A 26,157-nucleotide genomic window follows, 5' to 3' on the forward strand; every position below is an offset into this window, starting at 1 on the left:
TTCTGGAAGAATGTGTGATGTGGTGGAAGGTTGTTGATGCAGAATCAATGCATTTTTTTTTAAAAAGTGGATATTACTTTGGAATTGAGAGGAAATTGAAAGAATGTGAAGACTAATCAAATAACAGATCTGTCTCTCTGGAGTACTTTTTTAATGTTATTGCTTTATCTTCCTCAGTATGCAAAATTCCTTTGTTCTTTTCATTTTTCTTTCCCCAATTTCTGAATTACTATCAAAAATATCAGTGAAGCACGGCTCACAATTAATGCTGAGTCACTTGTTATTCAAGCAATGTAGCATTCAGTTAGTGCGCTGCAAATTCCCAAAAGCAACAATGTGATTAGAACTTTATTTGTACATCTTTCTTTACACTTACTGTTCTATTAATTTAGTACATTCTACAGTGCATCAAATCTTCATGTTTTCTTCATAAATAATACATGGGAGAAGTGTTTTGAGAGGTTAATACTCAGGGCTCGTCCCCTCAATATCCAGGTGTCGCAGGACTTGTCTGTGGTCCCTTAGAGTCTTTGTGACCACATTGAGATTCAGTGTGTTCTTCGGCACATACTCCTGCACCTTAGAATGTACTAATTGCCTGCCTTTGCTTGCAGACATCATCTATTACTTGAACATCAATATGTTTTGCTCATCATAAGTGCGCCTTCTGCCATGTTGTTGATCCAACAGCAGCAGGTGATGTTTTTCTGAGTATGTAGCCTGTAGATCAAAATGTGCAACATCTTGGTGAGTCTCGACAAGGACCATCACATTCTTTCCCAGACCTTCTTTCCAGCGCACAGTCTGCAAGGACTGAGAGGTGTGGATAAGAGGTCTCATCTATACTTTAGCCATTCAAGGGCACAGTGTGGCAAGAGTGAGACTCCGACTGTGTGGAAATGATTTGATGGGGAAGACCTATTTTGCCGACAACCACCTGAGACCTAGTTTGTGAGTTCTCGTGATGAAGCATTCTGCCAAATGGCTGCTAGTCAGCTTGGGCAACCATTCCCCCTTGTCCTCCCACAGGGCTGTGCTGAACACTGCCTGATGGACATGTGAAAGTGTTTAGATTAGATTCAACTTTATTGTCCTTGTGCCAAGTATATTACAAAACCAATGAAATGCAACCAGCATCTAACCAGAAGAGCAAAGAAAAGTGCTATTTTCAAATCACTGAATAAAAACAACTGCTCCAGCAAACAGCCAAGTATAAAGTGTTGAAACCTTTACGAAGGAGAGATAGTATGTTAAGGTTCGGTTGAATGAAGTGTTGCACATCAACTAGACCAAGTCCATCTTCACGACAGGGGTAAGTAGAAACTTGACACAGGCAGATATTTTGAATTTGTGTGCTCAAGTCTGTATACTTTAATGCAGCAATCATGAAAGGTAGACATCAGGATGAGGGCTATTTTGAGTCTCCTTTTCTCTGGAGACTTCACAAGCTGAAGAACTTGTTTCATTCACATCTCCAAATGAAATGAAAGCATGGCACAGAGGTAAGGTATGGAGTAAGGCAAGGGTGCTACTCTTGTTGGTGAAACATCAACATGGATAATAGATTACAAACATCCTTGGTGGCTCTTATGAATACAAGAACTTTTTTTTTTGCCCGGAGGCAAAAAAAAAGTCATTTCTAAAACAAAAAGAATCCCTTCAGAAATATTAAATAGCTGCAGATCTTGCATATCTTACTTACTGATCAAGTTTTTGCCTGCCATTGAGAGATAGAGCAGCTCCCATGTTCCCAATTTCTGTTCGATCTGTTTCAGTGTTTCAGCCTCTTCCAGACATGTCCTAGCCCTTCTGGACCACATTGCCAGTACCTTCAAGTTGTTTGATTTGATGGTAAAGAGTTCAGAGCATCAATCAGGCCAATCTTTAAAGAATGTGGCCTTGTTATTGCTGCAGTTGACTTTCGTCCCTGAGACCTGTTGAAACTAGTTGAAAATACTGATCAATCAGTGGGTCTGAGCAGAAGGCAGTGATGTCATCCATGTACAGGGAGGCTTTGATTTGAGTTCCCCATGGCTTGGCATTGTAATTCCTATTATGCCAGTGTTTTTGATAGATTCAACAAAAGACTAGACACAAACCACAAATAAGACAGGCGAGTGAGTAGCCGTGACATGATTTTATTTGATTCAGATTGGATTGTTCTATTAATGTCTGTGTAAAGCGTTCAATTTCCACCCTTCCAACCAACCCCAGCCCATTTTGGAGATCATGTTCATCATCTGTGTGGAGTATTCAATCCGGCGCTTTCTCCTGATCCAAACAGCAGGACTCAACTCCAGATTTGGTCACCCAGCTTGAAGGCCTTCTCTCCTTTCTGGCAGAAATGCAGCTGCTTCTGGCAAGAACCATGGAGGAGGGCTGTGCATCTACATAAATAAAGACTGGTGTACAAATGTCTCCATAGTAAAGACCACTGATTCTTAATGGTGAGGTGCAGGCCTTTCTACCGACCCAGGGATTTCACAGCCATTCTGATCACAGCGGTTTTTCTCTCTCCTGAGAAGCAATGAAAGAGCTTTAGAGGGCCATCTGTGAAGTCCAAGCAACACACCTGGATAACTGTATGATTATTGCTGGTGACTTCAACCATGCTAAGCTGAAAACAGCTGTGCCAAAATTTCAACAGCATTTCAACATTCTAACCAGAGTACAGAACATCTTGGATAGGGTGTATACAAGCATCCCTGGAGCCTACAAGGCTGTTTCCCCCCCCCCCCCCCCCCATCCCCCCAAAACTGTGTGGACCAGCTGGCTGAGGTCCTAACAGACATCTTTGGTACCCCACTACAACAGTCAATGATCCCCCACAGCCACCATCATCCCCATGCCCGAGAGAGCGATGGTAGTTGGACGAAGTGACTACCATCCAGTTGCACTGACCTCCATGATCATGAAGTGCTTTGAGTGACTGGTAATGGAGCACATCAAAGTTCATCTACCAGTGACTATGAACCATTTCCAGTTTGCTTATCTGCTAAATTGACCAATTGTTATTGATATATTTTACTGCATGTGGCTACTGAGTAGAAATCTGCTTTTTGGCTATACACAAGTGATGTGTGACCTTTGTTCTGTAATTGGGTGGACCAGATTGACAAACCAAATTGCCTTGAGTGTCATTTGTACAAAATCCACTTCTTCACTTAAGATCCTTACCACTGTTATTCTGACTGAGTCCAGACAATGGTATCCTCATGGAATCCAGTGATGGAATGCCAACATCTGATCATTTGTCATTAATAATGTTGGAAATTTGCCTGCTGAATGAATCAACATCATGTTAGACATTAAGTTTCAATTTTTTTTTCCATAAATGAGTTAATGTTAAATTCAATTCTTGTGGTTAATTTTATTTGATTTGAGTTTGGCATCAAAATTATTAATTTTTAATAGTTGAATATTTGTCATTATTTGCATATAAGGTCATTTAAAAAGATTAGAAATTCTGATTCTTAGACATGTCTCATGTCAAAATTTATATTAAAATTATGGGAATGGGGCTTTTATAGCAGTAAGGTTTAAATGGATTGAATGAAAATGTTGTATGGGGGGCTGCATTGTATTCAACACTGATATACATGTTTATCTTCATTCTTGTAAAACAACAATTTGGTTTTAATTTCTAAATATTTTTAGAAACTTTGTAAGCTTATTGGATGGTGAATTTTAGATTTGTGCTGCTATCTGCATAATTTTTCTTGTTTTCATCTATTTCAAAATAATTATATGATAGCCCTGGCTAAGTGCTGTTTATGGCAGGTCCCAGCTTGGGATCAGTAGCTCCTTTTCTACTGCAGAATTCCCATAGATATGACCCGTATTAGGAAGCTGACTTGCGTGTTCATACAGAACCAAAATAAAAGTCGGCTCCTTGAGTAAATATGCTCCATGACTGAGACAACCCCCCCAGAGGATTGAAGACAGGCAAGTCTGGAACACTTAATTCACCCTTGACTTTTTTTTCCCCTACGGAGCTCGAAAGGCGGATAAAACCCGGCTTTACGGCTCTGTGTAAAATGGGCTAGTGGCTGGAGGCCTCTCGCCAGGCCACAAACTGTCAATGACTGGCTTCTGGCAACCAATAGGATTCAAGTAAATACTCTGATAAGCCAGGTCCCTGAAAGACCTCTGGCGCTGACGGCTTCATAATGCTTTGGGGATTTAGGACTGAGGGTCAAGAACATGTGATCTTAATTTGGAGCCTTGAGTTCAGATTCACTGCTGAACAACATGCTGTTTGGTTACAGGATGTGATGGAGGTGGCAGCAAGATCTGCAGCTATTTAATATTTCTGAAGGGACTTTTCTCTTTGTTTTAGAAATGACTTTTTTTTTCCCTCTAAAAAAAATAGTTTTTGTGTTCAAAAGTAAAGAGCCACCAAGGATGTTTGTAATCTATTATCCATGATGATGTTTGAGTGGGTAGCACCCTTGCCTCTGAATACAGACATTATGGTAACAGACCATTTTGGCCCATGCTGCCCAGTTACACTCAATTAACCTACAATCCTCGGTACATTTTGAGCAGTGGGAAGAAACCAGAGCCCCTGGAAGAAACCCACACAGACACTGGGAGAATGTAGAAACTCCTCACAGACAGGATTTGAATCCGGGTTCCAATCGCTGGCACAGTAACAGCGTTGCACTAACCATGCTGTTATTGATAGTTTAATTTCAGTCATTGCAATCTGAGCAAAAATTTAAACTGATTCATTAATTGAGTTCCAAGGATGCGATGCTCTGTCAATTGTCTTATGAATAAGATAGTAAAAGAAGGCCACATCCATGAAGATTCCATGTAACTGCATTAAAGCAGAAGTGGAGGTTTATTCCCTCAATTACATATCACTGAACCGTTATCTGGACTTGGTTACGTGCTTTGTTTCTTAAACACTACAGATTAATTGCTATGTTTCTTATTTGGGAATATTGACTGCATTTTCTTTTGTAAAGTGCTGTGGTGGAGAAGGACACTTCATTCATTCAAGAAATTTTCACATCATATTTCAAATTAAATTGAATGAACATTTTTTTAAAAACATTTCAGTCTTGGACTAAAAACTAATGCAGAAAATGCTTTGAAAATATTATGGATCCCTGTGCTCCAAAGCTGGCTATACTTTTAGGATATCTACTTTGGAAGTATTAGTTAAGTTTAATTAATGAATTATGAATCTGAAGCATATGTTTAATGTGTAATTTAGGCTGGCATTTTGTTGCACTGTTCGGGGGAAAAAAACATACTGAAGTACAGTATTTTCATTGAAATGGTGAAGTAAGATCCTCTGCATGTTTTAATTGGATTAACTGGTCATTAATTTCATTGTGGAATTTTGGTCATGTTGAATGGCTGCCTCATTTGTCCACAGATAATAACACTAAATTATCTCATTATTGAAGTATTGTGAAAGATTTCTCTTGGATAAGGTAAATGAAAGTATGATTACAATAGCAGAGTGCTTTTTTTGATCTCTTTGCAGCTGTCAAGGTTAAGTGTAGCTAGGGTAGAGTTTGTCAGTGTTCCAGAGGGTACCTAGCTTTGTGGAATTAAATCCAACCAATGAATCAACTACTTTAGGAGGAAAAGAGGACTAAAAGTGAAAAGAGAATCCATAGTGAAGTATACACAAAAATGAGGGAGAAATTTAATAAGTCATGCAGCATTCTTTATGTAGCAGAGATGCTGAAATAGTTTGCAATCAGATAGACAAGAAACAAAACTGCTGGATGCATTTCCTATCAAGTAGAAGTCCAGAAATCTGGTCTACCTGAGAATCCGGACTTTTCAAAACCCTCAAACTTGTTAAATTTCACAAGCATTTGCATGCATACATGTGTAAGGGCCACAGATGCCCAGCAACAACAAGCGACCGTATTTAATACAGGTAATCTTATCACATTCATTTGTATACTGCATTTTTCTTTTACAATGTTCATTTTTAAACATAATTTCAAGCATTACCACTTCAGTTGTGGAAACAATTGTTTGTTTACAATGCTCGTTTTTATAAATGAAGCATGCTGTATGTGTTAATGAATAAACTATCATTCTAAACTAGGACTGGAGAACGCTGCTTTATCGGGGTTCACTCATGCAATCATGACAATAAATATGACTTGACTATCAAACTTTACTTGTTCATCTCTTCTTTATTCTTCCTGAAATTTGAATTTTAAAAGTACTGCCCAAGAATTTGGAAAATTTGAAAATCTGGACCGAATCAATCCCTGAGCAGTCCTGATTTTAGGACTTTTACTGTAATTCTTTTCCAAATTGAGATCTAGGACTTGATATTGTCTAGATTGCATGGGAAAAGATTTTATTCAGCCAGTATCTTTTTATAAGTGTCTATTTATGAAAAAAAATGTACATGCAGAACTGAAACCAACAGGCTTGTACTGTTGGAAATTTTTGTTCTGTTGTAACTTGCAATGCTTTGTGGAATTTGGAATTAGAATTGAAGCTGAGTAATTTGTGTATCCAAGATCTCTCATTGTTTATAATGGAATCCCTAAGGGGCAAGAAATCTGCCTATTTTAATCCAGTGCACTGTATAGTGAAGCTAGTATATAATTCATGGATTTGGAAAAGGTCGATGTAAATGTATTGCAGTTATTAATACAAATAGATTGCAACAGCATGTATCAATTTTATAAATGACTGGACTACAATCTTGACATTTGTGAAGGTGAAAGAATGGAGTATATTTGCTTCTGAATGTCGGTGGTGTAAAAGAAAAATCATTGAGGATTTTGAACATAGATTAGTTGACTATAATAAAATACTGGTTAGACCATGATAGATTAAATGCTATATGATTTTAATTTTAAATGACTAATTGACCTCATCTACTGATTTACAATATTTTCTTCAAAACTTCATCATTTCATTTCTTGAAAACTGTAAGATTGTGCAACCAAAGCTCAATATTCCAGTCTGCTCTCTACTGTGCTTGAGTGTTGATTTCCAAATGTGAAGAACAATAATGGGCGAATATGCTCTTCGATTATATAGGACTGTGTGGTTTGCTTGAGTCAGGTCACAGAGTGTCCACGGCTTTTGTGGTACAAATGACTTTCTGTTTGTTTGAAGGGTTGCAAAGATTTATTTTTTCTCCCATTATGAGTACATTTTTTGACATGGGTGCAAGCTGGTAGAAATCTGCCTTTCTTCCCCTGATCTGCTCACAGGAATAATCCAGTTCAACCACTCTCCAGATCCTGCTCCAAAATGTGAAGCTAACAAATTACCTACAGGCTTCTCAAATTGATTCATTATAACATTAAAAACTTGAGTACCTTCAATGAAGTACTTCAATTTGTGATGAACTTTCATCTCCCTTCATTGCTAATTTTAAATATCAATTGAAATAACCACTGAGATGCAAGTCTGTTTTCAAAATATAGTGAGCTCGTGTTAAAATTCATAGGGCATTTACAGATTAACATATCTCAAGCTGCTTTGAGTTTGTAGTGAATTTTTCAAATCCTTGAGAACCCTAATTTTTGGGAAGTAACTTGGGCCATAAATGACCAATTGTGACATTTTTCCCCCTTTACAGTTTGAGAAATGTACATTTGGCAGAGAATACACAATTTGTGCAAAGAACTTGCCAAATAATATTTTTAGTTGTAAGTGGAGAATGTGTTTGTCTCACTTGGAGATCTGAGGGGTAAGTTTTTCACACAGAGGATAGCTGCCGGAGGAGATGGCTGAAAAATATACAGTTACAATATTTAAAAGGTATTTGGACAGGTACTTGAATAGGAAACTCACTTAATGCAGGCAAATATGATTAGTAGAGGTAGGCATCATGGTCAATGAGGTGGGCCAAGAGGACTAATGCCTGAGCAGTATATTTCTATATTCATTGGTTCTATTATTTTTGTTAAAACTGTAAAAAGTTTTAGAATTGAAATTTAATATGCCTTTTCATGAGCATTTGTATGCTGTCATTGTATATGCATTCATATTGTATATACAATATGCACATTGTATATGTACAGTGTACATTTCCTTCTGATAGTTTCTCTGCATGTATTAATGATTTTAGATAACCTTTTTAATATGATCAAAATGCTCAGAGCTGTTTCTGGATCATGGATTGACATGGAACTCATATTTTAATCATTTTATCCATTGGAATAATATGTTGCATGAGCTTAGGAAAATTGAAGCTTGTTTATTAAAATATTTTGTAAAGATTTAAGAATCTTTAAGAAAAAAAGAGGTTGTGGTTTTCAATGGAAGAGGTAAGTTGTGAATTTAAAAGTTTACTGATGATGGTACTCATTTGTCCAGCACTGAAAAGCTGAAGTAGCTTTTTTTTTTGTTGGAATGAATTGAACTACTGTATATTTTGGCGAAAAAATTAATTTGTAAATCCCTCAAAAAATTGGGGTTGACTTGTATGCCAGATATACTTTTGAGACCTTTAATTCACTGAATAAATCAGATCGATGTTGATGCTCACCGCCCCACCGCCAGCGCTGCCACTCCCCGACACCTCCCCACTGCTGGGCGCCGCCATAACTGCTCCTACCTGGGACCCTAATATTGCCGTCATCACTTCTGCCTGGTCGGCTGAGGTTTCTGCTCGCGCCAGGAGCACGATGTCGCTGCTCCAGCTCCATGAGCTGTCACTGGTCCTGAGGTTATTTTTTTTACTTGCTTAATTTACAGCTTTGTCACTTTCAATTGGGGTGTTTTAAGAAATGTTGGGTTGTTCCTGGGAGTCCTGGACAGCCCCAAAAAATGGGGGTTGACTTAGATGCCAGATATAACATAAAGCCATTAAAATAAGGCTAAAGATGTGGCTTCAACCTATCTGCCGGAAGACTTAATATGCTGAAATATCTGGTATTTCTGGTTGACAAAAAAAGGAGAGCGAAGATCTAATCCCTTTTTCCACTGGCATCCCAGTTAATTGGCTGTGCAGTGTTTCGGTTAAAGAAGTCGTTTTTGCTGTTTCCACTGGGCCACTTTTAACCAGGATACTACCTACTTTCCCACTGAAGATGTCACCCCCAGGATCGGAGAGTCTACCTTCGACTGGAAATGTCCTGTGTGACGAAACACACAATAGCAGAAAATGACATCATAATTCTTCAGAACAATGGCAGACACCCAACAGGTCACTTTAGATGCCCTGAAATTGTGTGACTCTGTCTTCATATAGTTAGGTCTTATCAGTCTCCTTATCTGCAAATCGATGCAAACAATGGGGGAAGCCTAATTAAGCCTGTGTATGAGGTCTTGGGTGGAAGAATCCGTCGAAATATTGCAGATAACCTGGGAGGGATTTGAGGAGGAGAGTTGAGCAGTGGTGAGAAGCCACCAGAGAAAATGCCTGGTTATAATGCAGTATTTTGAAAAGGTGCATAGTAGCAGAAGAATGTGGAAGAGGGAGAGACTTCAAGGACTCGTGTTCTGGAACGCAGTCATGGATCAATATGATGATAAGCAGTGGCGTGAGAATCTTAGAATGTGTCTTGGAACCTTTGATTTCATTGCAGGAATCCTTGAGCCACAGCTGAAGCATAAGATCACCAACTAGGGGAAGGAAGCCTCTGGATCCTCTGCTCAGATTTGCAATAGCTTTGTGGTGGTATGCCACCCCTTGTGAGTATCATTCCATCAGTCTTCTGTTTGGTGTGGGTGGAGCCACTCTATTTAAGGTGGTGAGGCAAGTGAGAATTGCAGTGAAATGCTCCTCACGAAAGGTTTCATTGAGCTGCCGAATGGAGAGCTGCTTCAGGAGATGATTGCTGCATTTGAAAGAAGGGGTGAATTGTGCAATGGGTGCAGATGCCATCGGTGGCACACACACATTTCCCATTATCACCCCACATGAAGATCCATCTTCCTACTACAATCACAAAGGTTGGCACTCAACTATTCTGCAAGCTGTTGTCAACCACAACTGCTGGTAAGGATGATGTGGCTATTAATGTCGATTGTGTCACTTAATAATTCAGGCCTTGTGTCACTCCATACATGGTCCTTTTGTGTTTCCTGCTTCACAGAGGTGTATGGGGAGGCATGGTCGCATCCATGATGCTCGAGTTCTTATCAACTCTCCCATTTACTGAATGGCTGAGGATGCAGACGGCTATCTAGGTAAATATAACTTTGTAAGGTGAAGCTTGTAACATGCACATATAATCATCTCGAGTGTCATGTAAAGGCCTCAAGTTCTTTTTTGTGTGCCTTGTACTTATGAGCATCCCGTGACTTCTCATTGCTCTGCTCACAGGTTTCCAAAAATGTTGATGGATTGGAAGTCCCTGCACATTTGATCGTGGACCCATCCTACCTCTTCAGAAAATGGCTGATGAAGGGGTTCACGCAGTATCATATCATCAATTGGCATAATCGCAAATTAAACTATGCACTGAGCTCTGCACGAATAGTTGTGGAAAATGCATTTGGATGTCTCAAAGGCTGCTGGAGATGCCTGCCTAAAAGAATGGACATTAATACTGCCTTCATGCCAGAGGTTGTTGTTGCTTGCTGTCTTGCATAACATTTGAGATTAACAAAGAACGCTTCCTGGGAGAGTGGAGGACTGTTGAAGCGGATCTCCCTCTGCCAAAAAGGGTTCCCTACAAGGGTCCAACAAGCTGGAATCACCAGGCCATACGTGAGGCTATTATGTCCGTCTTGTGCTGATGTGAAGAAGACAGCTGAGGCATGTCATGTAAATGTCACTAAGATTTATTGTGCATCTTAGAACGTAATGCAACATCAACTTCTTAAAGTGTAAGAATATAGTTCTGAACGATCATAGGAAAGTCATGTATAACATTTGTAAACATCGACTTAAAATCTAATTAAAAGCAGTGCATTTCTGAAATCAACATTTAACATAACAGTCAGGTAAACAGTGTTTGCATCTTGCAATTCCTTAAGGTCTTCACGAACATTTATCTCATAAACATTATCGCAAAATAGCGCAACTGTAAATTCTAAAAGTTTGTAATCCACATTTGAAATCACATTTGTAACTCAACAATAAATAAATGTAACGTATTGCACTGCTCATCTATGATTACAACTATGAACAATTGGAAGCATTCCGACTTTGGAGAGAAACATCTAATTTTCTGTGGGATCATGTGCACTTGCTTGCTTGGCATTCTCATCACTCTTCCTCCAGAAACTGGATGTAAGAGGAGTGGAAAGGGTAAATGAGGGAGTCATCTGTAGAAACTTCATCACCACACTGTGACAGGCATACCATTCTTGAGGGGGGTTATGGTAGTGGGCATGTAGGTGGGGTTCACAGGTGCAGGAAGATGGCAGTGGGAAGAGGAAGGAATTTGGAAGGGCCAGGCAGTGGAAGGTGGTAGGATGGAGGAGAATTGTATGGGAATGACTGCTGGTGGTGAGATGATGGAGGGCTATTGAATGGGGCATGTGGCTGCAGGGTAGAGGCAGCTGGTTGGAGGGAGGATGCAGTAGGCTGGCTAATGGTGGTCGGAGACTGGATGGTGGAGGGCCAAGGCTGGACACAGTGAATCACATTGATCGATGCTGCCAGGTTCCTTATCACTCCCATCTGGGCCTGCATCTCCTGCTGAATCTCAGTGATCAGGTGCTATAATCCTTTGTTATTTGCCTGGCGCTTCTGCTCGTCAGTGTTACGTTCCAGACTCTCCTGCAGGTATGCCTCCACCAGCCCCTGCATCATCTCTGACTGCCTCTTCCTATGCTCCTGTACTCATTCCTGGTCCATCAGATCTAGTTCACATAGGAACCCTTGGAGTTCGGTTGTTGCCTTCTGCCTTCTTGTGGGCTTCCTGCACTACTTCCTCCCTTCAGTTCCTGGATGACAAGTGTAACACATGAGATTTACATGCCATGTCAAGACCATGAACTCATAAGCAAATAATTGACAATGAACAGATGAAATATGATTCTTACCAATCTCTGGTGCAGCAGCAGAGAAGGTCCCTCTTTTCTGGGCATTTTCAGTCTGCTGGGAGAAGGTTCAGTATGGGTTGGAGGAGGAGGGGGTGGAAAGAGAAGACCACTGGGGGGAGTTGAGGCAGGTGAGGTACAAGGGGCATCTGGTCCTCAAATCCCTCTGGTCTGTCTTCCTCCTCCAGTTGCAAACTGATCAGGAGATGATGCAGCAGCCCTCTCACTAGGCTGCATGTTGGCTACGAGGGAGAGGGACTCAGCTTGCTTGCTGGTACCCCAGATATGATATGCATGCTTGAAATAAGACCAGTCTAAATGGCCCTTCCCACTCCTCCTGTCGTGGACCATCACCTGATGAAACCTCTGAAGTGTCTTGACCTGGGACCTATTTAACCCTATCCTAAAACTAATAGTGCCCATCAAATCATTCCCTACAGCCTTCTCCAAGCTCAGCGAGAGTAGCTTTTGTATTTCCCTATCCCTTCTGTTTGCAGGCAGAATTTATTTTGTTATTCTGTATCTGATCTTTTAATACTGTACACTAAATTTTATAATACTCGCTTTTTAAAATGCACACTTGATTTATAAACTACAATCATTTGGATTGCACTTCTAATTGAGGAGAGGAAGAGTATCAATCAGCACGTGGTAGAACGTGGTCACGTGAAAAATGTGGTAATTTCTGTACCAATATACAAGTTATCCTTTTTCCACTGGTTTAATCGACATGCATGCATCAGCTGAGTAGGGGTCGAGGCTGTCAATCCCTGGTATGATTTGATGTTATTTAATACTGACCCTTCAATTCCTGGGTGGGACAAGGTGCCAGTGGAAAAAGGGCTAGATCTCGGCAGATGCCAGAGGATGAGAACCAAGAGCACAAAGGTTACTAGTGCTTTCATACAAGTGTCTGCATATGGATAATGATTCTTTATTTGTAAAAAAATAATATACCTGGTATTTTTGTATTGTACTTGAAGAAATCCTGACAGTTTTGTGTTCTCTGTTCTACATGCAAGATATTGGGGATATCCTGTCAGTTTACTGAATGGGAGATGGGATCTTTTACATTGACATAAAAACACACTTGGATGACGAGATAAATGGGTCACCTGAATGACAGCAACTCTGGTGGTCACTTGTTAGCCTCAAATGTTACTTTTGATTATACTGAATGTCCAGTGGCAGCTAAACTTGTAACCTACATGTTCAGGCATGAATGATGTTAAAGACTGGCAGCAGTTCTAATTATCTTCAAATGAAGAAGAGTTTTACATTCCCAAGGCTGCTGAACTACGGTTGGCATTTGTGAATTTGAAGTCAACGTGTGAGTTTATCAGTGAAATAATAACTGCAGTACCTTCTGGCAAATGTGCTAATATGCATCTTTTGTCATTGTAATCTTCAGAAATAAGACTCGAATGATTCCTAGAATAAACCTTGAAAATTTTGCACTTTGCAAGCAGTAAGAGGTTTTCATGGTATGCTAAACCAGGCCCAGTGTTTTCCAACTGAAGACCAAATAAATCAGGTTCTTTTAGAGAAGACTATGTTAAGAGGTTTAATAATTTTTGTAAGTTTCAATTTCAACTTCTACATTAAATTGGTCTTCCACTCTTCATTCTACACAATATAAAATCTTTTTTAGCCAATTTAATTGTACTTCTTGTTTTTGTTTTGGAGAACTCTTCCTTTTGCCTGCCTACTTGGCCACTTCACTTTTTTTTTGCACTATTTTATTTAAATATTTTAAGGAAAAAAAACCCCCACAGTACATTCAATTAATAAAAGATTATACAAAAAAAGCATACATGTGGTATATCCACTCTCCCTCCGGACCATCCCCCAACACCCCAAAGAAAGAAAAGAGATTATCAATGAAAATATAAATTCTTATTTTCTGCCGTGGAGCCAAGTACCATCCAGGGCGAGTCATGAGAGTCTAGATTTTTAAGCCTATTTGTAAATATGGGCTCCATATTTTCAAAAAGAAATGATACTCATCACGTAAATTATGTTATTGTTTTTCAAGAGAGGTACAAGACCTCATTTCAATATGCTATCTTTGTATCCCAAAATCTGTATCAGATTTCCCATGTAATGGCTACGCATTTCCTTGCATCAGCCAACACCAGTCATAAAAATTCAATTTGATACATAGTTAACCTTAATTTTAAACTATACATTTTAATGTTTCCTAATAAAAATATCATTGGATCTAATGAAAATTTAACCTTTAACACTTTTTCTAAAAATAATGTAATTTGTATCCAAAAAGACCTAACTTTAATACACTGCCAAGTTGAAAAAAAGAACCTATTTCTTGATGACATCTAAAAAATAAATATGAAGAAATAAAATTTAATCTTTGAGGTGCTAAATATAACTGATGTAGAAAGTTATATTGTACCAATCTATATCTTGGCCTCTTCACTAATGAATATTGCAAATTTCTTTGTAACTGATGGTGAGAAAGATGAAAAATCCACATTATTGCAAATACCATCTTGTAGTTGCAATGTAATTTCCAACCCCCCCCACCCCAAATTATGACAGTTTGTGTCAAATAATTCACAAATCACAGCCAAAAAATTTGAGATACAGAATAAAAATTCATTCAGACAGAATTTGTGAAGCAAAATTAAATGCAAAATATTATCAACGGCAAAGATCACTTAAGGAATTTGCTTCGGAAATTGATGAGTCAGTCTTTTCAATTGATGTTCTTATAATGAAACTTTATCAAACCTTTTTACTCAATCAGTACAACTCTTTCTCCCCTGCCAATATAATCAGAATGCTCTTGCCTTTAGACCACAAATCCATAGGGGCATTATTGCTGAGAGTAAACTTTTGATTGGAGCACATGCTCACTGGTAACATAGGATTCAATGGTACTAAAAGCTTCTTATTGCAGAGAATCAAAATAAGGATGGTTTTATAAGATAGTTAACACCTCTGCCTGCCATAGTCTGAGGTTTGAAGCGGCCCTCATCTTTCGAGGTTACGTGGTTTTGCATTACGGTGTAGTACTGTGGGCCGAATAATCCTGTGCAGCTAAGAGCAATGCTGTGAAACTAATTCCAATATTCTTGCACATTATGTATTGTCTGTAGCTAAATTTCATGATGAAACTTGATGCCAAATTATCCATTGAAGTGTATTGAATAGATTTGATTATAGAATTGAAGCTAAGGTAATCCACAACACACTATTTATTGTCTTGTGCACACAAGACTCTGTCGATCTCCTTCAAATTTCATTGATCCTGATTCTGAATTGATATTGATTCTGAATAGCAATATAGTTGATAAACTATTTATCAGTAAGCTACATTACTATTCAGAACCATTATTTTTCATGTTCAAAGGAAATATTGATGGAATTTAAAAAGAAATAATTGATTATTAATTTTTACATGTGACAGTAGAAACTGAAGTAAAAATCTGGACCCACTTTATCTATTGTTAGAATCGCTCCTTGGTAGATGCAATATCGCTGGCTCGTCACTCAGCTCTGGATCATCTTGAAAACAGCAATTCGTACATACAGCTGCCCTTCATAAACCATTCTTCCCTCAGTGCTAGTCAAGAAGCTACAAACTCCAGACCTCTGTACCCCCTTCTGCAAGTGGATCCTTGACTTTCTAATCGGAAGAAACCAGTCAGTAAGAATTGGAAACAATGTCTCCTCACTGATCATCAACACAGGCGCATCCCAAGGATGTGTGCTCTACTCGTTACACACCCACGTATGGTGGCCAGGCATAATTCTAATGCCATCTACGTTTGTCTGTGACACCATAAGATTCACAAACGGCAAAGAGTAAGTGTACTGGGCAGTGATAGATCAGCTCGTTTCATGGTGTAATGACAACAACTTTGCGTCCAGCGTCCGAAAAACCAAGGAGATAATTGTGGACTTCAGGAGGAAGCCAGGGGAATATAACCCATTCTTCATCAAGGACTCAGTAGTGGAGAGGGTCAAGAACTTCAAATCCTTGGGTGTCAACATCTCCGAGGATCTGTCGTGGAGCCTCCACATTGATGCAATCTCAAAGAAGGCTGGCCAGCGGCTATACTTTGTGAGTTATCTGAGGAGGTTCATTATGTCACTGAAGACTCAAACCTCTGCAGGTGTACTGTGGAGAGGAATCTGGCTGGTTGCATCACTGCCTGGTATGGAGGCACCAACTCTCAGGACAAGAATAAATTTCAAATGGTTGTTGACTTGACCTGTGACATTACAAGCGTCAGACTTCACTCCACTGAGGTCATCTACATGAGGCGGTGCCTTAAAAAAGCAGCTTCTATCCTCAAAGACCTCCAGCAACCAGGCCATGGCCCCTTCACTCTATCATTGGGAAAAAGGTGCAGGAGCCTAAAGACGAGCACCCAGTGGCACAAGGACAGCTTCTTCCCCACTGCCATCAGATTCCTGAATGATCAATGAACCAAAGACGCTGCCTCACTCTTTGTGCACGATTATTGTTATTTATTATTTTTTGTAGTAATGTTGTAAGGTGGTTATAGTATGAACGTTTGCCCTGTGACGCTGCTGCCAAATTCTGAATTTCAGGACTTGTTCATGACAATAAATCTTGATTTTGAAATGACTTCCGTGCCATTGATGCCTGCTAAATTATAAATTTTCCATCAAATGTTCAGACCTTTTCTATTAATCTGAACATGTTTATATGTTACTAGTACCTTCAGATTTTGGGGCCACTTTCCTGAGAAACAAATGATATAAATGTTCTTCAATTCTTTTAGTTGTCCTTCCTTGCCTGTTATCTTTTAACAATTCATTTAGTGTGTGAATTGAGCAGATGAGTTTATCCCTATTCAAAACCCATGATCAAAAATGGTTTGACCTCTGATTTACAAAATGTCATGTGCAAATTTCCTACTGTTCTACTTGGTTGCACAAACCGTTTTTTAGCTCAGGAATAAATGGTAATTTTTATAGACTCCTGGTTCACTTTTTCTCTTTCAATATTTTATTTTAACATTGAAATTTAATATCCAAAAATACAGAGTACATATGGATATATCTTAAAATTCAAGAGATACATTAGACTTAATTCATATCATTTCATCCAAGGTACTCCCCATTTTAATCAAACATATATATATATATAAGAGAAAAATGTAAACCCACAACCAAGAAAGAAGCTGTTTGGCCAAAAAAAGAAAGACTGAATTCTTATCAGAATGATAAATTACGTCATTAGTCAACATTTCCACCTTTCAAGAAATCAAAGATTATAAAAGTAATTCAGAAAGGTTCCCCACAGTGTTTGAAAATTTACATTCAAATCGGGAATTGAGCATCTAATCTTCTCTAAATTTAAACATGTCACTTAGCCATTGAGCAGGGTTAGGTGGGGTAACATCCCTCCATCTGAGCAACTCTACCCATCGAGCCATAAGGGAAATAAAAAGCTAATACATGCACAGATATCGTTAATGTTATGTCACTCTCTCCAACGATACTAAATTAATCAGTTAAGGGATTTGGTTTAAAATTAACTTTAAAAAAGTGCAGAGAAAGTTTGAAATGCTTTGATCCAATATTTCTCAAGAGTCTGTCATGTCAAATGGAATGAATGGTCTGGATGGGGAAGTACACCCAAATTTATAATAAAAATGTACTCTGCTCTCCAGAACAAAAGTGCAAAACTGAGTTACAGAAGAAAGATGGGAATTGGACTTCGATTATGGTGATTTCATAAAGAAGCTGGGTCATAATTGGTGTAAGGACAGCATGACATCAATTATAAAAGCAAGATATGGATTGGTTCAGTATAATTTTTTTTACACCAATTATATCTTACCCCACAGATGTTACATAGATCAAAAGCCGAAATATCAGAGACTTGTTTCAGATGTGGGACTGAGACAGGAACTTTTTTTACATACTACATGGTCGTGCATGAGGGTGGGGCCGTTTTGGCAAGATATCACAGAAAAATTAACCAAGACAACAGGAGTGGACTTCATGGGTGACCCAGAGTTATAGCTACTAGGTAATTTTGTGGAAATAAGGAACAAATCTCATTTATAAAAATAGCACGGGCGGAAGCAAAAAAAAAACAATGTATTGCGATCACTTGGAAGTCCAACTCCCCTCTACTTACAGCATGATGGACTGGAGAAATGAACAACTGTATAAAGAACCACAATTTAAAGAATAAATAAGACCTTTTTGTCTGGCAGCCATACCTGGACCATATAGAGGCCCAGAGACATTAATAAAAAAGGGTTATAAATGTTACTATTCTGCAACCCAAATGCGATTTCCCCAATCTCGAGGAATTGAATTTATTCAGTGAGTGCTACATTATTTCAACAACAGCATCGTGGGTTTCAATCCAGCGCTCTTTGTAAAGAGTTTGTACGTTCTGTCTGCATGGGTTCCCTTCGGGTGCTTCAGTTTCCTCTCATCCTTCAAAAACGTACCAGGATTGTAGTTTAATTGGTCAATTTTGGGGGCAGGGGCATGGGTTCACGGGCCAGAGAGACCTGTTCCCGTGGTATATGTCTAAATTTAAATTTGTCCCTGAGAGATTCAAATACATGCTTTTTCAGTCTGAGTTAATTGTAGTCTAGCCTTGGCCAAATTATTTGCAGGGGAATGTATTTGATTGTTAATTTTTTGGCTATATTATGGTGTTTCACACACTCCTTTGCAGTGTGGTAATTTAATATCAGTTTGTTCATTACTTCCTAAGGTTGTAGTGTCTTGTGCTTGAGTTCTCAGCCATAGTGGAACAACTGGTTTCGCCACTGAAGCAATGGGAGACATTTTTAAACTTCAGATACGAAACTGTATTCAAGGGTTGAGTGGCCCATTGTGAAAATACACAGTACTCAAGAACTAGTGTTAGTTTGGTGCATGAAAGGGAACAAATAGAAGATTCTAATTGCTTTCATTCACTCAAAAATTGAATGGTCACAGTTATACTGACTTATGTATTTTGATATTCTAATTTTATGTACATTCTGAAATTCCAAATCCATATTCAAAATTCTACCAATTACTATATGATTAGTTCTTGTGGATTATTTTACAAGTAGTTCCATTGTCCAATAATGTGGCAACTACTTCACTTTCAATTATTATTCCCTATAGTTCAGATAACTTGATTGGCATTGCATCTACTGCATTGGTACCGGGAGAAGAAATGAAGCCATTGTGCACTTGTTCTCTTTGTCATCTGGAAGCAGTGGTAACCATGGCAAGCAGCCTAATTACTCTCAATGTAATTTCTGCAGTTCTAGTGCTACAATAAAATCTTGTTCATTGCAGCTGACACAACATACTGTTTGTATACCCTGATGGTGGTTTCACGTTGCTGAGCATCTCCCATATCACCGTGACAACTAGTTTCTGCTATGCAACCCAAGACTCAACACTCAAAATATGTCAATGAAACTTTTTTTAAATTTATCTTCCTAATGTGGACATTAAAGGCAATTCCTGTATTCATGGCTTATACTCAGATTCCATGGGAAGGTAGGAGGTAAACAGCCTCAAATTGATGCAATGTTGGGTGAAAGTGCTTCTATAGAACATTGGGTTGAAAATTTGAGGAGTTATACCCAGCAATATAAAGGAATGGCAATATAATTTTCAGTTAAAATGGTGTATGACGTGGAGGATGATGCTATTCTTATTGGTCTACTGCCCTTGCAGGTATGAAATTAACTCAAGATCTTATTGCTACTGAGCAATTTATGTGATATGTGTTGGTAATGGATGTTAATAGAGAGTAGCACAGGCCAAATGCATTTAGTGCAGCAGGATGATGTTAATTGTGTGCTCATTTGCCTAGAATATATTACTCTTGCTCTTGAGTTCTGGCTCTGATCTGCAGTAATTAAAAGAGGTGAAATTATACAATTACACAAAAGACATTTTCTGTAGCCAGTAATGAGAAGGAATGTTTTAATGAACCAGTCAATTCCATTTTTATTACACCTAGAGTAATAGAATAAGGCAAAAAAAAAATTCTGTATTGTAGTGGGCTGAACTGTGTGAAACAATGAACAGGCTCTTGGAGGTTTGAGTTGGCAAGAACAGAAAGCCCTGGAATACCGGGCTTGCTGCCAATCATCAGAGATGATATAATTTCCGGGCCAAGCATTCGCAAAGGCCGGAGCACAGGTGTTTTAAAGCATGCATCAGAGTTAGTAAGGCAGTTGGTCTTAACTCAATTACGACGACTGGTGAGTTTAGTTCATCACTAAATGACCACAGTGGTGTCCCCAATGGCGCCCAATTGGCGATTTGGACCCAAGTTGACTGTAGCACTCAAACTGCCTACCTTTTGGACCTCGCAGCCTGTAGTCTGGTTTCAGCAGGTAGAAGCCCAGTTTCACATTCATAAAATCACAATGGACTCCACCAAGTACTATTACATTGTTGGTTCATTGGACCAGGACACTGAAAGAAGAATTGTTGATTTCCTGAATCAACCCCCTGAGAATAACAGGTATGATGCCATTAAGGCATGACTGATTCGCATAGGCTGTTACGAATGGATGGCGTGGGTGACTGAACACGGTCTGCCCTAATGAATGAAATGCTGGAGCTGATGGGAAGCCACAGGCCCTATCTGCTTTTTGAGCAGTTGTTCCTGGAGCAGATGCCTGGGGATATTCACCTGCTCCTGGCAAATGACAACTGGCAGGCTGCACGGATATCCTCTGGCATGCACAACAACATGGAGGAGCGACCGTAGATTTATTTGCTGCACCACACCAGAGCACTTGATGGGTCAATGCTCCAGGATGTATGGCAGTGACAACAACTGTGGACGACAGTCCAAATAAAGACCACTAGTGTTACTGTCATCAAGCTTGAGGTTCTGTGGCCCGTGCTGTTCGCCTTCTTCATACCAGTGAAACACCCGGGCAGGTCGTCGCTAGTGTTTGCGGCAGCTGGCCATCGAGACATCTTCCTCTACCTATGGGACCAGCATTCAAGTCATCGTTTCCTGTTAGATGCAGGAGTGGAGGTCAGTTTTTTGCCTCCTATTGGCTGGGACACCTGTAATGGAAAGTCTGGACCATCCCTTACAGTTGCTATCAAAAGCAATATTAGAACATATGTTGTGCAGACTATTGCACTTGATTTTGCCTCTCGCCAGTTTGTATGGACATTCACATTGGCTGATGTATCACAACCTCTGCTAGGTGCAGATTTCCTATGAGCTAACTCTCTGTTAGTGGACCTGAAAGGAAAGCGATAGGTTTACTCCAAAACATTTGAATTTCTCGCCTTGCATCAGGCCACTCTGCTGGTGTGTCATTTGGGCTTGGTTACATTCTCCTCGAACAAGTATGCCAAGATCTTGGAGAATTTACAGCCATAGTCACTCTGCTGTCGTGCCCAAGCACAGAGTCCAGCATTATATCCCCACGAGAGGAGCTCTGCTGCACTCCAGGATGCGCAGACTACCTCTGGACAAGCTACGAATCGTGAAAGAGGAGTTCAGTAAAATGGAGGACATGGGCATAATGCGTCGTTCGGTCAGTTCATCGGCATCTTCCTTGCACATGGTGCCGAAAGCTACCAGAGGATAGAGATCATGTGGAGATTATTGCTGATTAAACGACTTCAACAGCTGACCGGTACCCTGTCCTGCTCATCCAGGATTTCACCGTAAACCTGGACAGCGCCAAGATATTCTCCAAAATCGTCCTGGTGAGGGGATATCATCAAATTATGGTCCACCCTGATGACGCCCCGAAGACGATGATCATCGCAATGTTTGGCCTTTTTGAATTTCTGCATATGCCTTTCACTGACCTATGGACTCTGTGGGTCATGGCCTCGATTTTGTATTTATTTACCTTGATGATATACTGATCGCCACCCACTCTCGTCAAGAGCATAGCCATCACACATCAACTATGCCAAGAACTATCAATCCAGCTAAATACCAGTTTGGCCTGTCCTCCATTGATTTCCTCGCCCATCAGATTGATCGGCATGGAGTGGTGCTTCTCCCCACTAAGGTGGAGGCAAAAAGAAAGTTCTCCAGGCCAAACACGGTTAAAGTACTGCAAGAGTAAATTTTTGCCATTGGCAGCCTGATGTTTTTCTGGGCAACCCAGAGACCTGAACTAGGATGAGGAAATAAGCTGCTTTCGACAAAGCCAGGGAAGCACTGGCCAACATGACCATGTTGGTGCACCCTTGACCCAATGTGCCCACAGCTCTCACAGTTGTTGTATCCATCATGGCCATCTGCCATTTCAGGTACTTTCTCAAAGGAAGAAATTTTTCAGTATTCGCAGACCACAAGCCCCTGTAGTTTTTCTTTGCTAAGGTTTCAGACCTATGGTTGGCAAGGCAACAGAAGCGTCCGTGAAGCCAAGCCAAAGATATCAACATATACCACATCCATTTACCATATTGTGGGGAAAAAGAATCACATAGCAGATGTGCTATCTCACACACCAGTCCATTCAGGCATGGCCTCCATGTTTAAACTATTCAGCTCTCACAGTAGCATAGCAGGAGGAGGATGACATCGCTGCCTACCATACTGCAGTATACAGTCTTAAGCCGGAGGATTTGAGATTCAGACCTTCAACGGCTACAATCCTTATGTGATGTGTCCACAGGGCAGTGCCGACCAATTATGCCTTTAGCTTGGAGATGCCAAGTATTTGACACGATACATAGCCCCTGGTGCATCCTTTTATACAAGCCACCATGCACTAGTAGCAGGAAAATTTGTATGGCACGGCCTAAGGAAATAGGTTGCACACTGGGCCAGAACTTGTGTACAATGTCAGACCTCATAATCACGGCGGCATATAAAAACACCACTCCAATCTTTTCCCCTCGTACACAAGCATTTTGACCACGTACATATAAGATGTCATGGAATCATTACCACCATTGTGAGGGGCCAGGTACCCTCTGATAATGATTGATAGGTTTACAAGGTGGCTGCAAGCTGTCCCACTCACTCACAGACACCTCCTTTGTGTGGTGTGTGCCAGAGTATTTATTGCAAACTAGGTGGCTTGTTTTGGGTTACCTGTGGACATAGGTGGGGGGGCCGGCGCACAATTCACATCAACCTTGTGGACAGCACTAGCCGGCTACTTGACACAAAGTTGCATCATACCAAGGTGTACCATCCACAATCCACCGCCATTTGAAGTTGGCCCTCATGGCACGCCTTAAAGACCCTGATTGGATAAATGAGTTGCCTTGGGTGATGCTGGGCATTCATTTGGAACCAGAAGAGGATCTGGCCATGTCTTCTGCTGAGCTAGTGTATGACATGTCACTCACTGTTTCGGGGAGTTCACGCCAGTGGCAAGAGGATAGATGGATTTTCCCTCGGCACTCCTAACAAGGTTTTGGGAGAAAGTCAGCATGTCAGCACCTGTTCGTACCTCAAGGCATGGTGCAACCACTCATATATCCCAAAGGACTCAAGGACTGTGAATATGAGGAAAGTGACACGCATTATGCCTCTCGACGAGGGCCCATTCAGAATGATTCGGCATGACAGCATAACTTGTGTAGTGGACATGCAAGAGACCACCATGATTGACCGCCTCAAGCCAGCACACATGGAATGGCAGCAACCAGTGACAGTTGCATGGCCGCCAAGGAGAGGTCTCCCACCTAAGGAGGCATCGGGGTATATACAATGGGAAATGACATCATTTCTAGGCTGAGCATCGTGAAGGCTGTTGGGAGCGCGGGTGTTTTAAAAATGCACATGAGTTGAGTAAGGCAGTTGGTTTTAACTCAATTACAGTGACTGGTGAGTTTAGTTCGTCACTAAATGACCACAGAATCAAATAGTTTACAAAATGGACTCTGAATATTCATCTGTGAACCTGTGGTCCCCCACTCCACATTTTTATTCAGATGTCCTCCTGATTTTTGGTGTACCTTAGGAAGGACCCAGGCCTGTGATGTTGACTGCCCTTTGCTTTTCACGATTACTGACTAAATCTCAGCATATGCAAATTTCGTGTTTACCTGAATTTTGCTTCATTTATTTTCTTTTGAACCAAGTGAACAAAGAGTCATGCTCAATTTAAACCTGATTCGATCGTTTTAAATCTTGACAGCCCCAAATACAGTGGCAAGTATGGGGATATTTACTTTCTGTTGTATTTTTGATTGCTCTCTACACTGTCCACAGCTGTACCAATCTTTGGTTCATTTGAAAACAACAGAGGACCCAATGCTAAACCCTGCAGAATACCACCTGTCATGGATCTCAAGCCAAAATGTCTCCCTTCCACCACTACCTGCTGTCTTTTACAGGCAAGACCATTCCAAATCCAAACTATCAATTCACCATGGATCCCATGCACCTGTACCTTCTGACGATATCCACTGCCCTACCACAATCAAGCCATTTTTATCACTTCCTCAATAAAAGCTTTTTCAAATTTGTAAGACATGATAGTTGATAGGACCCTGATAAATATACACACAAGGGTATCCTAGTTTTCATTTTCCTCCTGATACAAGCTTGGACTAATCTCGTAAAAAAAAACACCGCCAGCTTCCAGATTGCAACAATCACTGACACTTAAACATTGTCAAAAACAAACTAGTACTGGCCCTTCCAGGATTATGATTGAATGTTTCCCATATCTGGAAGTAACAGATTGTCATACAAACATTGACTTAGTTTTTCCATTATGAAATCATCCCAACCTGCTGGGCATGTCTTGCAGATATACATTTTGGACTTTTCAAATTCTCCTTGAATTTTCACTCTCTTAACTGATCTCATTGCTTTTATTCCATATTTTATTCTCTCTACCTGCTCCATTGACTAGATGACATCTACTACTTACCCAATGGGAACCCTGGCCTTGCTCTATTGGAGATTGCCAAATCAATCCTTCCCCTACATTTCTGATTTCTACCTTGTTTTCTCTCTTTCCCAGTTCTGTCCAAGGGTCCCTTATTCTGAACCACAGTGAATAGTGAACCACAGACACTGCCTTGCTTTGACTTTATCATGCATTATTTTTTATTTATTTTGGAAGGTGGTTTATATAAATGTTTTGCTCCGTGATGCTGCTGCAATACAACAAATTTTGTGACCTGTTCATGACAATAAATTAACCCTGTTTTTTTTTTCCCATTTACACAGTCTGACCTGTTGAATGATTCCAATATTTTCTTTTTTTTATTTCAGATTTTCTGTTTTAATTTCATTTTAATGTTCACATTAATATAATTGTTTATTTAAATAGCTTGATTTTGGCATCAAGATTTTCAGGCTTCTAAATAAAACTTGCATCATTATCAAGATCTAATATTTTGCCTGTAGTTGGCTCTTTTGGTTGGATTTGGAGGTCATTTGAAAGTTTGACAAAATAACATATTTCCTCTTTACTCCTTTTTATTTTCTGCAATTGACCGTTCAGAGTCCTGGGATAGGAATGTGGGTTTGCCTTTTCACACTTGACCACCCTTAACTGGGACACTGAATGATTTCACACTTGCAAGGAGTCATCCCCAGGGTTAGGACTGTTCTACCTTCTACCAGTGATGTCATGACGCATCAAACGATAGTGGACCTGCCCTAAATCTTATATTTGAGCAAAATTAATCATGCCTAATTATAACATAATTAAGCTTTATGTACAGCACAGAATGAGCCCTTCAGCCCCTGTTGTTGTTGTGCTGACCTTTATAAACCTCTATAAGGGACTGTGGTAAAGTACTAGCAATAAATAGCAATAGTGGACAATTATTAGACAGTGTGGGAACGTTGGTAGCACTATAAGTGCTCAATTTATATAGAGTGAGAAAGTTTATAGCACTATAGCGTACAATTTGTATAGCATGGGAACGTTGGTAGCGCTATTGTGTACAATTTATAAACAGTGTATAAAGCGATGGCGGACTTGCCCTCCCAGAGAAAGGGCTGTGTGCCCGGCTGCATGAACGGATCATTCATGGCGGGGTCTCTCTGCTGGACAGCATTCTGAGAAGTCAGGTCTGCCATTGCTTTCTCCCATAATCAGGGAGAACGTACAAACTTCTTGCAGACAGCGTGGGACTTGAACCCTGATCCCGATCGCTGGTGCGTAAAGGCATTGAGCTAACCACTGTGACAACCATGCCGCCCAAACACTGGCTCATTCTTCCTGTGACCAACCATGGATCCAAGCAGACATTATGTACAGAGAGGCTTCAGTA

At 40.0% G+C, this 26,157-nt stretch overlaps 1 protein-coding gene and 1 long non-coding RNA gene across 6 annotated transcripts in view; one reads left to right on the plus strand and one right to left on the minus strand.

Moving 5' to 3' along the window:
- Positions 1 to 26,157, plus strand: part of dlg5a (discs, large homolog 5a (Drosophila)) — a 159,136-nt gene that overhangs the window by 2,342 nt on the left and 130,637 nt on the right. The gene's annotated exons all lie outside the window — the stretch shown is intronic.
- On the minus strand, positions 2,123 to 9,062 carry LOC138736255 (uncharacterized). The gene is made up of 3 exons (XR_011340183.1): positions 8,564 to 9,062; positions 3,178 to 3,281; positions 2,123 to 2,517 (listed from the first exon to the last, which is right to left on the minus strand). It is a non-coding gene; the product is annotated as an uncharacterized lncRNA (long non-coding RNA).

This window comes from Narcine bancroftii, chromosome 6, assembly GCF_036971445.1.
Source record: "Narcine bancroftii isolate sNarBan1 chromosome 6, sNarBan1.hap1, whole genome shotgun sequence".
Classification (NCBI taxonomy): Eukaryota; Metazoa; Chordata; class Chondrichthyes; order Torpediniformes; family Narcinidae; genus Narcine; species Narcine bancroftii.